Consider the following 17,311-nt stretch of genomic DNA (forward strand, 5'->3'; position numbering starts at 1 on the left):
ATGTATTTTGTAAGTCTCATATAAATGGATTTTATGGTATTTTATTCTTTAATATTGTCTATAGTTACAGACATTTCAAATAGATAAACCTATTTGTACTTCTATTTTTTTACTTTGTCTGAAGCTAATCAATATTATAGTCTCATGCCAAATAAAGTGATTCTTTTAATTGATTTTAACTTCATTCTTATCTATGCCTCTCCTTTTCTAAATCATGTTGACATTGCCAACAATTTTAATTTTACATAATCATTAAATTTGTCAAACACATTTCTACTTTTATTTTGAGGAACATTCAATTACATATTATTTCACAGGTGTATCATCAGTCATTATTTAAATTTACGTGAATTATTCAATTAGAGACCATTCTTTTCTTTCTCATTTTAATCCTTCTGATATCAGGAATTCTGGTGGCTAAAGTGAATCAAATCACAAGGCCAGCGAGTATTTAAGGGGAGGAGAAATAAATTCCTCTACTCAGTAATAAGATCTGCAGTCATTTTGCATTTAATTCTTCTGATATCTACCCACCTTCAGTTCATTAAGAAACACGTATTGTGTACATGTGTGGAATACACTGTGTTAGGTGCAGGAGACGTCAGCTGTGGGTGAGATAGATATAATCCTGGTTCTTACCTAACCTACATTAGGTCTGCAGTCCATAGTCACAAGGTCCTGTTAATTTGGTGTTCTTCATAATCTTGAATCTGACCCCTCTTCTCTATATTTCCTGCCTCTGCTCTAATTCAAGCCCTTATGGTGTCTCACATCTCTTACTGTGAAAACCCACTCTCCTCATGAATCCATTTCCCACAAAACGTGGTGATTTGATTTCATCACTCTTTAAACTTTGTTCCAGGGTGAAGTTGAAACTCTGTAGAATACCATGTTCTGTCCCTGCTACCCCTAGGTTGGATCTTTGAATAAGTTTCTCAATTTACTCTTGTTTGCCACTGACCTGATTTTAGTTCTCTATGCATTTCATGCTATGTTTCTCTTTTTTTGCCCTGGTCTATATTATTCTGACATACCTCCATGGTCTCTGTCTCTGCCACACCAAATCCTCCCCATCCTTCAAAGCTTACTTCAGTGCCACCTCCTGGAGTGTAGAAGAAGGGGCAGAGTTGGAATTTCAGGAAACATTAAAAAGGACTTGAAGGCAATGAGGATGAAGCTGACTGCTAGACTGAGGAAAGGGTAAGTGGAAAGGAAAAGATACTGGGGCCATGATGGCAGGATGGAGCCTCAGCCTTGAAACAGGAACGGGACAGAGAGCCCCTAAGGAAGATAGGTAAAAGAAGATTGTGGGCTTATATGGAAAGTTTTAGCCTTCTAGCTGTCCAGGAGGAGGCCATGATGAGCGAGGGCAGTTTCTAGGAAATGAGAGCAGATATAGGGATGAAACAATGTCCATTTACAATTGTCCCATGTACCACATCTTGTGATATATACACCACATATTTGGAAAACAATTCAACAATATCATTTTTAACAGCCATGTAGTAATCAATTATATGATCCGAATCCCTTATTGATGGATCTGTACATCATTTTCTAGTTTATGTTATTTTAAGCAGTGCTGTACTGAATGTCCCTGTAGCTAAATCTTTGCCCTCAACCGCAGTAATCTCCTCAAATGAAATGACAGGGGGTAGGAGAGAGGTTGTGGGAAAGGGGAATGCTAGAAAAAAGGATATTCACCATGGTGTTTCATATTGTCCCCAATGAACACTTCAACTGCAAGTATATAGCATTGTATGAGCACTTCAACTGCTCCCCCATGTCCTCATTAACACTGGGTATTGTTTGAGAAAAAAGAAAAAGGGTCAAGTTTAATTGTATCTTAAGTAGAAAAGACATGTTCTTTTAGAAGTGACAAAATGACCATAGCTGTGAGGTCATCACTAAGTTCAGGCTGCCTTCTGGTGGCATCTATAAAAAAAAACAGACAACACTCAAACCCAGTCAAACTGAACCATCTGAACAAGTCATCACTGCTAAATCAATTAGGGTTAAAGTAATAGAAAGTGGGTAGTAGAAATATAGAAAAAATGGACTTGACTCTAGGATACCGAAGGAAAAGGAAACAGAAAAAATGGACTTGACTCTAGGATATTGAAGGAAAAGGAAACTGGAGGAAAAGATTCTTACCCACAAATATCGTATGTGGTATGAATGCATGATGCAATCAGAGATGATTGGCTAGAATGGATGATAGAAAAAGAAAACATTTAAATGGCTAGTTCTCAGGAGGGATTATGTGCAGCTTCCTTGAAGGGGAGGTAGGAGCTACTCTGTTTTATGTATTTAACATCTGTTTCTTCCATAGGGCAGTGATGACAACAAAGATTGAAGACATTGAGAGACTTGCCTAGTCCCATACTCTTTTAGAGTAACTGTATCTCTTAACAGTAGTTATCTACTCTGGGTCTTAGATTGGTTTGGTAAAGCAGTCCAAGCAGGGTCATTTTTCCTTTTGTATTGTTCCTGTGTGCAAGACACCATGCCCCTATTAGAGATGAGGGAGGAAAGGAAAAGGGAGAGCTGTAAATGCAGGTGACTCAGATGTGGCCCTAAAAGGGCTTGCTAATCTACTTCTGTTTCTAGAGTTCCATCCTCTGCTCTGCGCACATGTTCTGGCTAATCACATCCACTCCTGGAATTGCAAACACCGCCTGCATCTGGTGCATTTGCCCATTAAATCTTTCACGCAAGGTTTACTGAGGAAAAGCAACGTGCTCAGCAATGTGCTTGCTTCTGTACGACTTGATGTTGTAGGATACACAGACATTAAATAGTTACATGAATGAATATATGTTTACATATTATGATAAGCAAAGGAAGAAGTCCAGGTTGCTATGAGAAACTAAAACTTGGTGTTTGTGGTTCTTAAACCTTATTGCTCTTGCATTCTTAATGCTCTCATATCTACAATGATTGAGGACTTGGCTAGATTCTTCAATCTTCTTCTTTTTGTTGTTAGTGCCAAAATTGGGGACAGTGGACTTGAAAAAAAATTTCCTTCCCAGCCTTCAGAATTGTTTACATTCTGAATTTCTGGGCAGTTTAGCAAAAAGGCCTTATCATAAATTACCAAATTATGTGTGTAATTCTTTCATTTAACTGTGACTTAGCAGATATAAATTAGAAAATATATTGTTAATTTCCACATTCCTTGTCAAAGCTTTTTTCTTCTTGTTCATTGAGGTATAACATATATAAAGGGTACTCGTCTTAAGTATGCAGATCAACATGAAGACACTTTGATAATATTTATCATTACTTATTTGATAACATTTATTTTTATAATGTGTTAGTTTCTATAAAGCCCTGGAGTTGAAGATTTGGTGAATTTAATATGTGAAAAGTTCCCACATATAGCCAAATTGTTTAGCCCAATCTGAATCATTTTCCAACAGAACAAGTCTGAATTAAGTTTTCATTTCAAATCAACATATTAATAAACATCACTATGATAACCATCTTATTTTGTAATTCTAATTCTAAGATAGATTGCTAAATAAGGAAAAGATTCTTGCCATGAGTTTGTAGCCTGGTTGAAATAAAGCATCTCTGCTTTAAAAGTTCTTACATTTTTGGGTTGGGTTTGCTCCAACAGAACTCTCCCTTGGGAACACTGTATTTTTAAAAAATGTCAAAGAGATGAAAGAAAAAAATGAAAGTTGTTCTTAATATTAGCTAGGGTTGTCAGATAAAATACAAGATGCAGAGTTAAGTTTGAATTTCAGAGACCAATAAGTTTTCAGTGCTTTAGTATATCTGGTAATCCATATACTGAAAAAAATTTTGTTAGTTGAAATTCAAATGAAACTAGGTTTCTGTGTTTTTACTTGCTTAATCTGGCAACTCTACTCTTATTTGACTCCATGTTATGTCTAATTATTAACAACCGAACAGGTGCCAAAACACTCCATTTCTAATGCTTTGCCTTTCAGAAAAAATTGAATAATACAGAGAAAGCACAACTAAAATTTCACTGATGTTAATATTTTGAGCTGCTGACTATTTGTTTGGTATTTGAAGGGAATTTATATGCCAGGGCCAGACCAAACACAATGGTAAATAGAGGTAGTATAGACATACCTTTATTTTATAAAGTGATGAAAGGGAAGGAGAAAAGAACTATCTGCTTCAGGCTTGTAGGTAGCTTTTTTCTCAGGCAGATCAGTATTAGGGAAGACTACACATAAAAGGTGGGGATCTGGGGGCGCCTGGGTGGCTCAGTGGGTTAGGCCTCTGCCTTTGGCTCAGGTCATGATCTCAGGGTCCTGGGACTGAGCCCCGCAGGGGGCTCTCTGCTCAGTGGGGAGCCTGCTTCCCACCTCTTCTCTCTGTCTGCCTCTCTGCCTACTTGTGATCTCTCTCTCTGTCAAATAAATAAAATCTTAAAAAAAAAAAAAAAAAGGTAAGGCTCTGGAGATTGAATCCTTTAAAATTATTATGCCAGTGCCCCTTTTGGAAGTCTTTGAGTATTTTTTTTTTAATGTAATTAATTAATTAATTAATTAATGAGACTGAGAGAAATAGAGAGAGCACACATGCAGGGGGAGAGGCAGGCAGAGGGAAGAGCAGGCTCAGGTCCTGATCTCAGGGTCATGAGTTCAGGACCTGAGTACATGTGATGCCTACTTAAATAAATAAATAAAGACAGTAAACATTCAACGAAAGAAGCTATGATAAATAATAAAACAAACTCAAAGAAATTATTTAAAAGAAAAGGATACTGATATAGAAAAGATAGATGAACTAGAGAACAATTAGAACAAGAAAAACCAGTAAAGAAGATTAATCAGATCTGTCAAGAAAAAAAGTGAGAAGATATAAATAAACAAATACAGAATAAAGGAGGAAATGGTCACAGACATAGATTTTTACTTTATTATTCCTTTTTCTATCTCTTTTTAAAAGTTTTTATTTTAATTCCAGTTAGCATAGGGTTATATTAGTTTCAGGTGTACAATATAGTGACTCAACACTTCCATACATCACCCTGTCCTCATCACAAATATACTCCTTAATTCCTGTCACCTATTTAACCCATCCCCCCTCAACTCCCCTCTGGTAACCATTAGTTCTTTATAGCTGAGTCTGTTTCTTGGTTTGACTCTCTTTTTACCCCTCAGTTGTTTGCTTTGTTTCTTAAATTCCACATAGGAGTGAAATTATATGGTTTTTGTTTTTTTCTGACTGACTTATTTCACTTAATACGCTAGCTCCAGCCATGCCGTTGCAAATGGCAAGATTTCATTCTTTTTTTATGTGATATCTCATTTTTTTAAATTAACATATAATGTACTATTTGCCCAAGGGGTATAGGTCTGTGGATCATCAGTCTTAAAACACAATTCACGGCACTCACCATAGCACATACCTCCCTGGATGTTCATAACTCAGCCACCCTATCCTTACCCCCTCCCCGGCAACCCTCTGTTTGTTTCCTGAGATTAAGAGTCTCTTATGGGGCTGCCTGGGTGGCTCAGTGGGTTAAGCCTCTGATTTGGCTCAGGTAGTGATTCCAGGGTCTTGGGATTGAGTCCCGCATCTGGCTCTCTGCTCAGCAGGGATCCTGCTTCCTCCTCTCTCTGCCTGCCTCTCTGCCTACTTGTGATCTCTGTCTAATAAATGAATAAATAAATCTTTAAAAAAAGTCTCTTATGGTTTGTCTTCCTCCCGATCCCACCTTGTTTCATTTTTCCCTCCCTACCCCCGAACCCCCCCCCCTTCAAATGGCTCAGTAATATCCACATCTTATTTATCCATTCATCAATGGACACTAAGGCTCCTTTCACATCTCAGCTATTTAAATAATGCTGCTATAAACATAAGGGTACATGTATCTCTTCGAATTGGGGTTTTTGTATTCTTTAGGTAAATACCCCAGTAGTGCTTTAACTTTTGAGGAACCTCCATATTGTTTGCCAGAGTGGCTGCACCAGTTTACATTCCCACCAGCAGTGCAAGATCGTTTCTTTTTCTTCACATCCTTGGCAACACCTGTTGTTTCTTGTGTTGTTGATTTTAGCCATTCTGACAGGTTTGAAGTGATAACCTCATTGTAGTTTTGACTTACATTTTCCTGATACGAGGGATGATGAGCTGCTTTTCACGTGTCTGTTGGCCAGATGTATGGCTTTGGAGAAATGATAGACACAAAAAGATTTTAAAATAATATGTTTGTGGGGAGCTGGGGCGGCTCAGTGGGTTAAAGTGTCTGCCTTTGGCTCAGGTCATGATCCCAGGGTCCTAGGATCTAGCCCTGCATTGGGCTCTCTTCTCAGCAGGGAGTCTGCTCCCTAGCTGCTACCCCACCCCCACTGCCTCTCTGTTTACTTGTGATCTCTGCCTGCCAAATAAATAAATAAAATCTTAAAAAAATAAAATAATATGCTTGTATTATTAAGACACATTAGTAAATTAGAAAACCTAGGGAAATGGGTAAATTGATAGAAAAAATAAAATTACAAAATTCATTCAAGGGATTGAAAACTTGACTAGATCTGCATGAAAGAAATTATAAGGAAGTCAAAGATTTTGTCTTCCTCCAAAAACCTGTATCTAGATGACTTTACAGCTCAGTTCCTATTCTTTCAAGGAACTGTTAATTATTGTTTAATAGAAAGTGCTACAGAATATAGAAAAATAGCGACAGTTGTGCAACTCATTTTATGCAGCTAGAATAATTTTCTAAATTAAGGCTTTCTTTTTTCTTTTGAAATAATTTCAAATTCGCAGAAAAGGTACAAGAGGAGTAGAAAGAACACGTCACCGCCAATAATTTGAAAGTATATTGCTGACATCATACCCAACACCCCTAATACTTTAGTGTTTATTTACTACAAGCAAGGACTTTTCCCTGCATAACCCCAATACATTTATTAAGATCAGGAAATTAACATCATAAGTTACTAGTATCTAACCGGAGATCCAATTCAAGTCTCTCCAAAACAGAAAAACAGAAGTAAATGCAATAATATATCTAAGTATGTAATTTAACAGGTGCTCAATAACTGACCATTACTTTTACTAATCTGGAAATTCATTAGGGGTTCCTGGGTTTCTATCTTGGGCGGCCACACGGTGGGTAAAGTCCGTCAGCTTGTACTTGTGGAGCTTGGAGCTCAGATTGGGCTTTGCCCCCCCCCCCCCCCCCCCCCCCCCCGGGGCCCCACGCAGCCTCCGCCCTCGCCCCAGGGCAGGAGGAACTGTGCCCACCTGTGAACCTCCTACTCCCCGCGAAGGCGCGGAGCTCTGCGCATGCACCCTGGGGCATAAAAGGCGGGGGTTGGGGGGTGGGGTGGAGGAGGCGAGGAACCAGGTCTTAAGTTTGCTGCCATCTTGAGCGCTGGTTCTCTTCTAAAAGCTTCGGGAAGAACGGCCTGGCCTAGCGCTTCTCCGTAAGTGTGTCTTTTCTGTCAGCCTGCTCTGGGCTGTATTGTTTTCTGTCCCTCACTCCCCCCACCTTTGTCCCTTGAGCCGTCGTGGCTTCGGTCCCAGAGGAGTGGGCACCAGCCTTCTGCCCCCTGTGGGGGCATGCGCGCAGCCCGGCCGTCCTCTCTGCCCGCTAACGGCGTCGCGGGTGCCAGTAGTCCTGCCCCCGGGAGCGTCGTTCTCCGGGAGCGTCAGGCTCAGGGTCGCCTGTGGGAAGGCTGAGACTATGGCCGGCTGTTGTACGGGTGGAGCTGGAAAGACCCAGACGACGCCAGCGCTCTTCTGAGGAAACTGATTTTTGTGGAGTCTCGTCACTGTTGTGATACTTGAACACACTTTCAGAAGTAACTTTTTGCCTTTCACAATTCTGAAGAAATGCAAACGCTTTGCGGCGTGTCCCCTAACCTGAAAGGCCAGGTTAATCCCTCGTCGGTGCTTCCACGCGGCCCTCCTGGCCGCCGTCAGCCGTGTGCCTACAGCCACACGTTCATGGACGCGTGGGGGGGGGGGGGGTCCTGGTAGTTTTCTCCACGCCTTACCGGGACCCCTTACATGCCCCCCTACGCGACAGGGTTCCTGAGACCTATTCATCAGAACCAAGGAAAGTAGATTCATTGTTTTTGATGTGGTGGTGGTGGTGGTTGTTTTTTGTTTTGCTTGTTTTTGTGATTGAAAAATAAAAGAGGCCTTCTGTAACCTGCCCCACCATCAGCATATGTTTAGGTAGTGTGCTGGGTGTCTTCTATAGCTTTACTGAACTATAATTGAGGAAAAACGAATTGCAGGTAAAGTGTGCCATTCGATGACATTTGAAACCTAACACAGAAATCACCGTAATCAAGATAATAAACCTACCCTGTCACACCCGAAAGTTTGTTGTGGCCCTTCCCAGGCAACACTGATCCACTCTCTGTTCACTGTAGATGAGTGTGCATTTTCTAGAATTTCATATAAATGAAACACAGTATACATTCCCCTAGCTTTCACTCCGTAATTATTTTGGGATTCATCTGTGTTGTGTGTGTCAATATGTTGTCCCTTTTGTTGTGTGTGTGTGTGTGTGTGTGTGTACACAGAATGCATCTTTTTAACAATTTACATTAGCCAACATCTAGCACATCATTAGTTTCATATGTAGAGTACTTTGTCCCTTTTTTCTTGCTGATCACTTTCTATTTATGACCTACAATCATCATGTGGTTCCAACTCCATAAGAGACAAACTGTTGTGACTCAGATTTGAGTATTTTGTAGACTTTTTCTCAGGAGTGAGTGAAGCAAGCTTGATATTTCAAGGAAAAATGTCAGTATTTATTAATGACAAAATTCACACTTTAAAGCCAAAATTAAAAGTTGGAAAACTTGTGCCTATCACTGCAGGCTTTAGAGCTTCCCAATACTTAAGTTGTCTGAGGTTGGTTGTGATATTTGATTTTTGAGATGTTCGGGTAATGCAGCAGGTCGGTTTTAAGGAAGTTCTGCATAATTCTGAACCAATATTTTCAAGCAGATCAATGTAGTACCTTTAAAATCGCTCAGATTTAAAAATTCCATTCAAAGCTCAAGATGAAGGGATTTTAAGGTCCGAATACAAAAAATTCACATATAGGGCTTAGTATTTCCATATTGTAAATAATGTCTAAGAAACCACCTCTCATTGAGTTTTTATAACTATCAAAGAGTATCTTCAGTTCTATGAAAAAGCTCTTAAAATGCTACTCTTCTCTAATTATATGTGTGTGGCCAGATTTTATTCAGATACTTTACCCCAAAAAAGCCTATCGCAACACATTGTAGGGGCAGCTCAGAGAATCCAGCTATTTTCTATTAAGCAGACATTGGGATTTGCAAAAATTGTAAAACCATGTTCCTCTTCTCACTATTTTTTTGGTTTTGAAAAATATCTTTCATGAAAATACTTAATGAATTATGATTTTAAAATATTTAAAAAATGTTTTTCTAATATGGCAAACATTGACAGAAGCTACATAAACAGTCTTTGGTGTCTGTCATGGCTTGGGCTGCTCTGACAAAATGACTTACACTGAATGGCCCATAATCAACAAATTTATTTCACAAAATCCTGCGTGGTGTGCAGTCCAAGATCAACGTGTTAGCAGATCTGGTGAGCGCCTGCTTCCTGTCTTATAGATCATGGATGTCTGTGTTCTCTTGGTATCCATGTATGGCAGAGTAGAAGTTCTCTTGTGATTCCTGTGTGGGTACTAATCACATTGCCGAGGGCTCCATCCTCATGTTCTCATTTAATCCTCAAGAACCTCCTGAATCCCCACCTTCTAATACCACCACATTGGGAGATTGTTTCAATGTATGACTTTGGAGGGGCACAAAAATAGCCCATAACAAGGTCCTCATTAATTTTTTCAGAGCATAAGGGTCCTAAGACCAGATATTTAAGAACCACTGGTTTAATGGAATTTTTTTTTTTTTTTTTTTTTTTTTGGTGTTGGAGCAAGAGAGGTTGGGGAGGGGTCCAGAGACTACTAAATTAGGAGAAGGTTGCAGTTTAAATTGAATGGTCAGGGAATGCTTCAGCTAAACAGAAACCTCTGACAAAAACTTGAAGGCTGTAAGGAAGCAAACTGTACTTGAAGGGCAGTAGGCCCCAAACCCAGATCCAAAACCCAGATGTTCAAGGAATAGAAAGCACTGTAGCTGTGCCATAATGAGGATAGTAGGAATAAGGTAACAGAAAAATGTGTGTGTGGTGGTGGTGGGAGTCCTAGTGGTGATAGTTAGATCCTGTAGGACTTCCTAAACCACTGTAATGGCTTTAGTTTTCACTCTGAGTAATTAGGAGCTACTGATGTTTTTGTAGTGTATGCTGTGTCTATTTTTAAAAAGGTCCTAATGGTTAGAATAGTCATGGAATGGTGGGGTTAAGGATAGAAGCAGGAAGACAAGAGTCTCATGTTATAGAAGACAGAGGAAGGTGGTTTGGGTCGGGATGTATCAGCAGAGATGGAAGAAAGCATCAGAATTTTTATGTGCTGAGGATAAACCCAGTAGGATTTCCTGGTGGATGGTGTGTAGGATACAAAAAAGTGGAGTCAGGTATGATTGAAGATACTTGGCCTGAGCAAATCTTGTATGTGGTAGATCATACTGATTTTAATTTTGTTCTAGTTTCATTTCTTTTCCCTATATATTTTATTTCTTATCAGCGTAACAGAATTCATTGTTTATGCACCACACCCAGTGCTCCATGCAATATGTGCTCTCCATAATACCCACCACCTGGTTCCCCCATCCTCCCACCCCTCCTTCAAAACCCTCAGATTGTTTTCCAGAGTCCATAGTCTTTTCCTGTATTTTTAATACATTAACTTTTTGTAGCTGCTTCCATCTCTTGAAAGCTTTCTTTAGCAAAAATATTTCCTCTTTAAATCATAAACAATGAATTCTGGAATACTGAAAAGAAATTAAAAAAATAAAAATTAAAAAAAAATCTTTTAGATAGTTAAAAAAATTAGTTCTTTTATCTGCCCGGTATTTATTTTTGTTTTCAGCAAAGTAGTATTTCTTAGTCTTCATCTATTGACATTTTGGTCTGGATGAAAGAACAAAAGTTTTTGTTGGGATGGGCAGACTTTTCTGTACACTCTGTGATATTTAGCAACATCTCTGGCCTCTACCTGCTGTGTGCCAGTAGCTACTCTTGCCACCCACTCTGGCCCAGTTATGACAAGCAAATATATTTGTAGACATTGCCAGATGTTCCCGATGGGACAAGAAGGCCCTTGGATAAGCAATGTTAAATGGAAGCTCTGGGTTTAAAATATGCAGATTAAAAAATAAACCATTGTATTTCTGCTGAATTGGTGTTTTTAAAGACCTGAATCTAGAAATCAACTGAATAGAGAAGAAAGGAGAAGGCAAACCAGGGCACCCACAGATGCTTAATTTAATCAGTCTTTTGGAACATGGTAACCTTGCCAGAGTATCTACTAGTCAGCTTTATAAGAACTATGTTAGATTTTGGAAAAAGAATTCATAAATGGATTCTATTCTGTAAGGTGCTTTCCCCATTTTTGTTCATAGGTCCATTTTGGATTTGTATCTTCCGCTTTTAGTGCTTGTCCAGAATTATGTGGCTTAGTTGAAAGAGCAGTATGAAACAGTGGGAGTAAGTACATAGAGAACTGGACTATTCAAGCTCTTTAATCTTTTATCTTCAGTTCTTTGGTCTAAAAAGTAACAGTCTTATTGTGGACATAAGTTAAACTAATGTACTGAAAGCCTCTTTAAAAACAGTAGTGTTGGGGTGCCTGGGTGGCTCAGTGGGTTAAAGCCTCTGCCTTCAGCTCAGGTCATGATCCCAGGGTCCTGGGATGGAGCCCCGCATCGGGCTCTCTGCTCAGCAGGGAGCCTGCTTCCTCTTCCTCTCTCTCTCTGCCTGCCTCTCTGCTTACTTGTGACCTCTGTCTGTCAAATAAATAAAAAATCTTAAAAAATAAAAATAGTAGTATTATAAGAAGCTATTCATATAAGGAAGGACATTTACACTTCTATGAGAGAACTTAAAACTTTAAAATTTAAAGTCACATATATGGATCAACTACATTTCTATTGTATCCCACTGGTCTAGACCTACTAGATGTGAACTCATGGACAGTTGCCAAAAAGGTAAGAGGGACATATGTTCTATGTATATTCTATAGAATCAGGAATTTTAGTGTGGGAAGGGCTTTCCGTATCTATTAGAGTGGCCATAGTTGAATGCTAACCTTAGGAAAGCTGTGATGCTGTGAATTTTTATTTAAATTTAATTCAGAAGATTGAAATTTTGATTTGAATTTAATTTTAAGACTTTTAAAAAATTGAAATAGGATAAATTTAAAAGAAGAGATAAGCACTAATTATTGTCCTCAGATTTATTGATTATTAAGTTGTGGTTTTATCTTTATTTGAATCAGTATTTGATCATATAAAATTATGGAACTATTACATATGTCTGAGCCTAATTTTCTTACTACTACTACTGTACTATCCAACACAGTAATATGAAAAATTGTATGTTGAAGACTGTGTTAATCAGAATAGTCTTATATTCTCTTTTACTCATTTTATAATAAAATTCTATCAACTTATGAAATTATTAGAATACCACCTTGAATCCAATTTATAGAAGTTTTATGTTTTCTATTTTTGTATCTTCTATTAGGTTAAGAAGGATTTTTGCTGCTATTGTTGAGAAAAAAAGTTTAAGAAACTCTAGTTCAACCATCTCATTTTACAAATTTAGAATCTGATTCTAAGAAACCATTCCCCAAATCTCATACAATTGAATCTCCAGTAAAACTCCTTTCCTGATCTTAATCTTGTGTATGCAAAGTGTTTCCATGAATATGATAATATCTAAAGAATAGAATATTGAATAAAAGTTGTTTGATCTAGAATATCTTGATTTTAAATTAGGTCTTTAAATGTCCATTGTATAAAACCACTGTTTAAGAACATGTTTGGATTTTTGTTTTAATTTTTTCTAGTTAACATAGAGTGTAATATTGGTTTCAGCAGTAGAATTTAGTGATTCATCACTTACACATTATACTCCGTGCTCAACACAACCATGCCCATCACTCATTTAACCCATTCCCCTGCCTACCTCCCCTACAGAAACTCTGTTTCTTTTCTTTTCTTTCTTTCTTTTTTTTTTAAATTTCTTTTCATCGTAACAGAATTCATTGTTTTTGCACCATACCCAGTGCTCCATGCAATACATGCCCTCCTTAATACCCATCACCTGGCTTCCCCAACCTCCCAACCCCTGTCCCTTCAAAACCCTCAGGTTGTTTTTGAGTCCATAGTCTCTCATGGTTCACCTCCCCTTCCAATTTTCCTCAACTCCCTTCTCCTTTCCATCTTCCTATGTCCTCCATGGTATTTGTTATGCTCCACAAATAAGTGAAACCATATGTTAATTGATCCTCCCTGCTTGACTTATTTCACTCCGCATAATCTCTTCCAGTCCTGTCCATGTTGCTACAAAAGTTGGGTATTCATCCTTTCTGATGGAGGCATAATACTCCATAGTGTATATGGACCACATCTTCCTTATCCATTCGTCCATTGAAGGGCATCTTGGTTCTTTCCACAGTTTGGCCGTGGCCATTGCTGCTATAAACATTGGGGTACAGATGGCTCTTCTTTTCACTACATCTGTATCTTCAGGGTAATACCCAGTAGTGCAATTGCAGTTTGTTTTCTATAATTAAATTCTCTTATGGTTTGTCTCCCTCTTTGTTTTTCTTATTTTTCCCTCCCTTCTCCTATGTTCCTCTTTTTGTTTCTTAAATTTCACATGAGTGAAATCATATGGTATCTGTCTTTCTGACATTTCACTTAGCATTATGTATGTTTTTTAAAATGGTAAGATTTCATTCTTTTTGATGGCTGAGTAACAGTCCATTGTGTATATATACATACAAAATCACCTCTTTATCCATGTATGAGTTGATGGACATCTGGGGCTCTTTGCACACTTTGGCTATTGTTGATAAGGCTGCTATAAACATTGGGGTGCATGTGTCCCTTTGAATCGGTATTTTTGTATCCTTGAGATAAATACCTAGTAGTCCAATTGCTGGGTCATGGGGTAGCTCTATTTTAACTATTTGAGGAATTTCCATACTGTTTCCTAGAGTGGCTATACCAGTTTGCATTCCCACCAACATCTTAAGAGGGTTCCCTTTTCTCCGCATCCTTGCCAACATCTGTTGTTTCTTGTGTTGTTAATTTTAGCCATTCTGACAGGTGTGAAGTAGTATCTTATTGTGGTTTTGATTTCTATTTCCCTGATGAGTGATGTTGAACATCTTCTCATGTACCTGCTAGCCATCTGTAGGTCTCTGGGAAAAATGTCTATTCATGTCTTTTGCCTGTTTCTTAAATTATCTGTTTTTTGGGGGGTTTTGTTTGATAAATTCTTTATAGATTTTGAATACTAACACTTTATCAAGTATGTCCTTTGCAAATGTCTCCTACCATTCTCTAGGTTGCCTTTTAGTTTTGTTGTTTCCTTACTGTACAGAAGCCCTTTATCTTGAAGTCCCAACAGTTTATTTTTTTTTCTGTTTTCCTTGCCTCAGGCGATGTGTATAGTAAGATGTTGCTATGACTGTTCATGTCAGAGATTGCTGCCTGTGTTCTCCAGGATTTGATCATTTCCTCTCTCACATTTAAGTCTTCCATTTTTGTGTGTAGTGTATTAAGGTGGTCTGGTTTCATTCTTCTATGTGCTGCCATTCAGTTTTCCTGATACCATTTGTTGAAGAGACTGTCTTTTCTATTAGATATTATTTCTTGATTTGTTGAAGATTATTTGAACATGTTTGCTCTTAAATGCCCTAATCTCCACCCCCCACCAATTCTCTCTGAATTGTTACAGTTTGAGCTTCAAAAATACAAGGGTAAGAACTTTATCCATGGCATTGGGAACTTCCTTCATGATCCTATAAAGAATTGAAGAGGCAGGGGAAGGAAGCTGATTGACACCCACAGAATAGGTCATTCTGTCTGCCGATCAAGAATCTTTTCCAGGGCCCGGCTAGGCTCCATCAGTTGGGCATTCGGCTCTTGATTTGGCTCAGGTCATGATATCAGTGTTGTGAGTTTGAGCTCAGCATGGAGATTTGAGATTCTCTCTTCCTCTTCCTCTGCTTCTCCCTTCCTCAAAAAAAAAAAAAAAAAAAAAAAAAAAAAAAAAAAAAAAAATAGAAACAAACAAAAAACCCCCAAAACTTAGTGGGGACCTTTGGTGGTCATCATACAGGACTTACAGACTTATGTGTTGATTCTTAAGGGCTCATTCCCCATTACTCTTTACTCTTCAATTTATTTTTAGTAAATCCCACAGTCTTTCCCCATCAGAATTACTAATCATCATAAAAAAAAAAAAAAGAATTACTAATCATCCTGCAGCACAAGCTATTGTCCATTAATGGAATAGATTCTTAACACCAATAATTTCTTCCAGCAAAGTAGATGTACTGTGCTGTCAACTGTGACTATTGCATTTTGTTTCTCAGGCAAGGCTCTCCTGTACTTCAGCAATATATTTCTAGATGTTACTGGCATTAGGTGAGAGCATATGTAAACCAGGCTCAGACTTTTTTTTTCTCCCTCCTGCTGTGAAATGCCATATGAGGCCATCTGTATTGTTTGAAGGGAGGGTTAGCAGTGTGGAGGAATAGGCTCCTGGTAGTTGGAACATGCCATTCAATTTCTCTGTGTTTTCGTGGGGCTAATATTATATATACCCCTTCATTTAATGAAGAAGTCCTTCTGGCTACATTTGCTTTTTATACCTAGAGTGGTGTGGTGAAAGGCTTAGGTATTTTTCTTTTCGTATTTTACTCAAGGGAATTGTGACCTGACCCTTTGAGTGAATGCAAGGAGGAATGTTCTTGTGTTCTTTATAGCACAGGATGTTTTCTTTACTATTTTTTTTTTTTTAAGATTTTATTTTTATTTATTTATTTGAGAGAATGAGAGAAAGAGCACTAGAGGGGAAAGGTCAGAGGGAGAAGCAGAAGCCCGCGGAGCAGGACAGACCCTGGGTCCCAGAATCATGACCTGAGCTGAAGGCTGTAGTTTAACCACTGAAGTGCCCCAGAGGATCCTTTGAGTACCTGGTCTTCCCTTTATAAGGAATATACACTGGAATATAAGGAATATAAGGTCTGTACACTGACTCAAGTCTGGGAATTGGAAAAGGACTGTCACTTTAACAGTGGCTTAAGGTCTTTCCTGTCCTGAAGTGTTTTGGTTTGTTCAATGACAGTCTTTAGTGTATAGTCTGATGATTTTTTTAGACTCCAGGATCAAATAGATATAGGCTATAATCAGTAGATCAGACCATGATAATTATCATCAAATTAATTATCTAGGAAGAAATAAAAACCATAGTTAGTACCCAGTACCCAGATGTCCCTAAATCTTAACTCTTTGCCTAGCTTTCCTGTGGCTAGTTTCAGCTTTGTTGAAAAGGCTTGAGTTTAAGTCTTAGAAAGGGCTTCTGTTCTGTTTATCTCTGAGAGAACATTTATAATTTCATAAGATTTTATAATCTCATCCTCCATGTTTCTTTCATCTTCTCTTTTTATCTTCTGAGTTTTGGGCTATTCTCTCAATTTCCTTCTCTTTCATTTATCTTCATTTTGTGTTTTTTTTCCTGACGGAATTTTATATTTCTTATGTGTATTTTTTCCTAATCTCTGTTGCTGCATCTTAATGGCCACAGAGTCATATAAAAACGTGGTGTTCTTTTTTGACCTTTTGAAAACACAAGTCAGACTTGGGAGGAACAATTATTTGCTCTTTCATTCAATGTATTTATTCTTTAGGGGAGCATTTCCTTCATTTTTCACATGGTTTTCTCTCTTGTTCTCTTTTTTTTTTTTTTTTTTTAAGGTCCAGTATTTTTCTCATCATAGAACAAAATTTATAGTTGTGTTAATTCCAGGTCAAGTAGGAGTTGAGCTGTGTCCTATCACAACAAATGTTGGTTCTTGCCTGAATTTGGGGAATATTTTATATTTGAATATTGGTTTTACTACTTTTAGAATTCCAACAATCTAGAGAAAATTAGGTGGAGCCATTGTTTGAGTAGAAAGCTTTGCACAGATGCTAAAGATCTCTTCTCCCTCTACACTTTATGTGGCCAGCCATGCCAGTCCACAAAGCCTGGATGTACCTAACCTTAGGGTCTTTCCATGCCTGGCTTTTCTTAATGGTGTCCAGGATTTAGCCTCTTGCCCTCAAAGAAGAATCTAGAGTTGTGTAATGATGCTGATAGGGTCCAAATGTTATTGATTGACAAAGTGGGGAGTGAAAAA

General features: G+C 38.2%; 1 protein-coding gene across 2 annotated transcripts in view; it reads left to right on the forward strand.

The window, feature by feature from the left end:
* The first annotated feature begins 7,310 nt into the window (after positions 1-7,310).
* TDRD15 (tudor domain containing 15) overlaps positions 7,311-17,311 on the forward strand; it is a 117,135-nt gene continuing 107,134 nt past the window's right edge. For both annotated transcript variants that reach the window (XM_082745617.1, XM_082745616.1), the window contains exon 1: positions 7,311-7,418. The gene's annotated coding sequence lies outside the window, so the exon portion shown is untranslated. The remainder of the gene's footprint in view (positions 7,419-17,311) is intronic.

Source organism: Mustela nivalis (assembly GCF_964662115.1).
Source record: "Mustela nivalis genome assembly, chromosome: 8".
NCBI classification, from domain to species: domain Eukaryota; kingdom Metazoa; phylum Chordata; class Mammalia; order Carnivora; family Mustelidae; genus Mustela; species Mustela nivalis.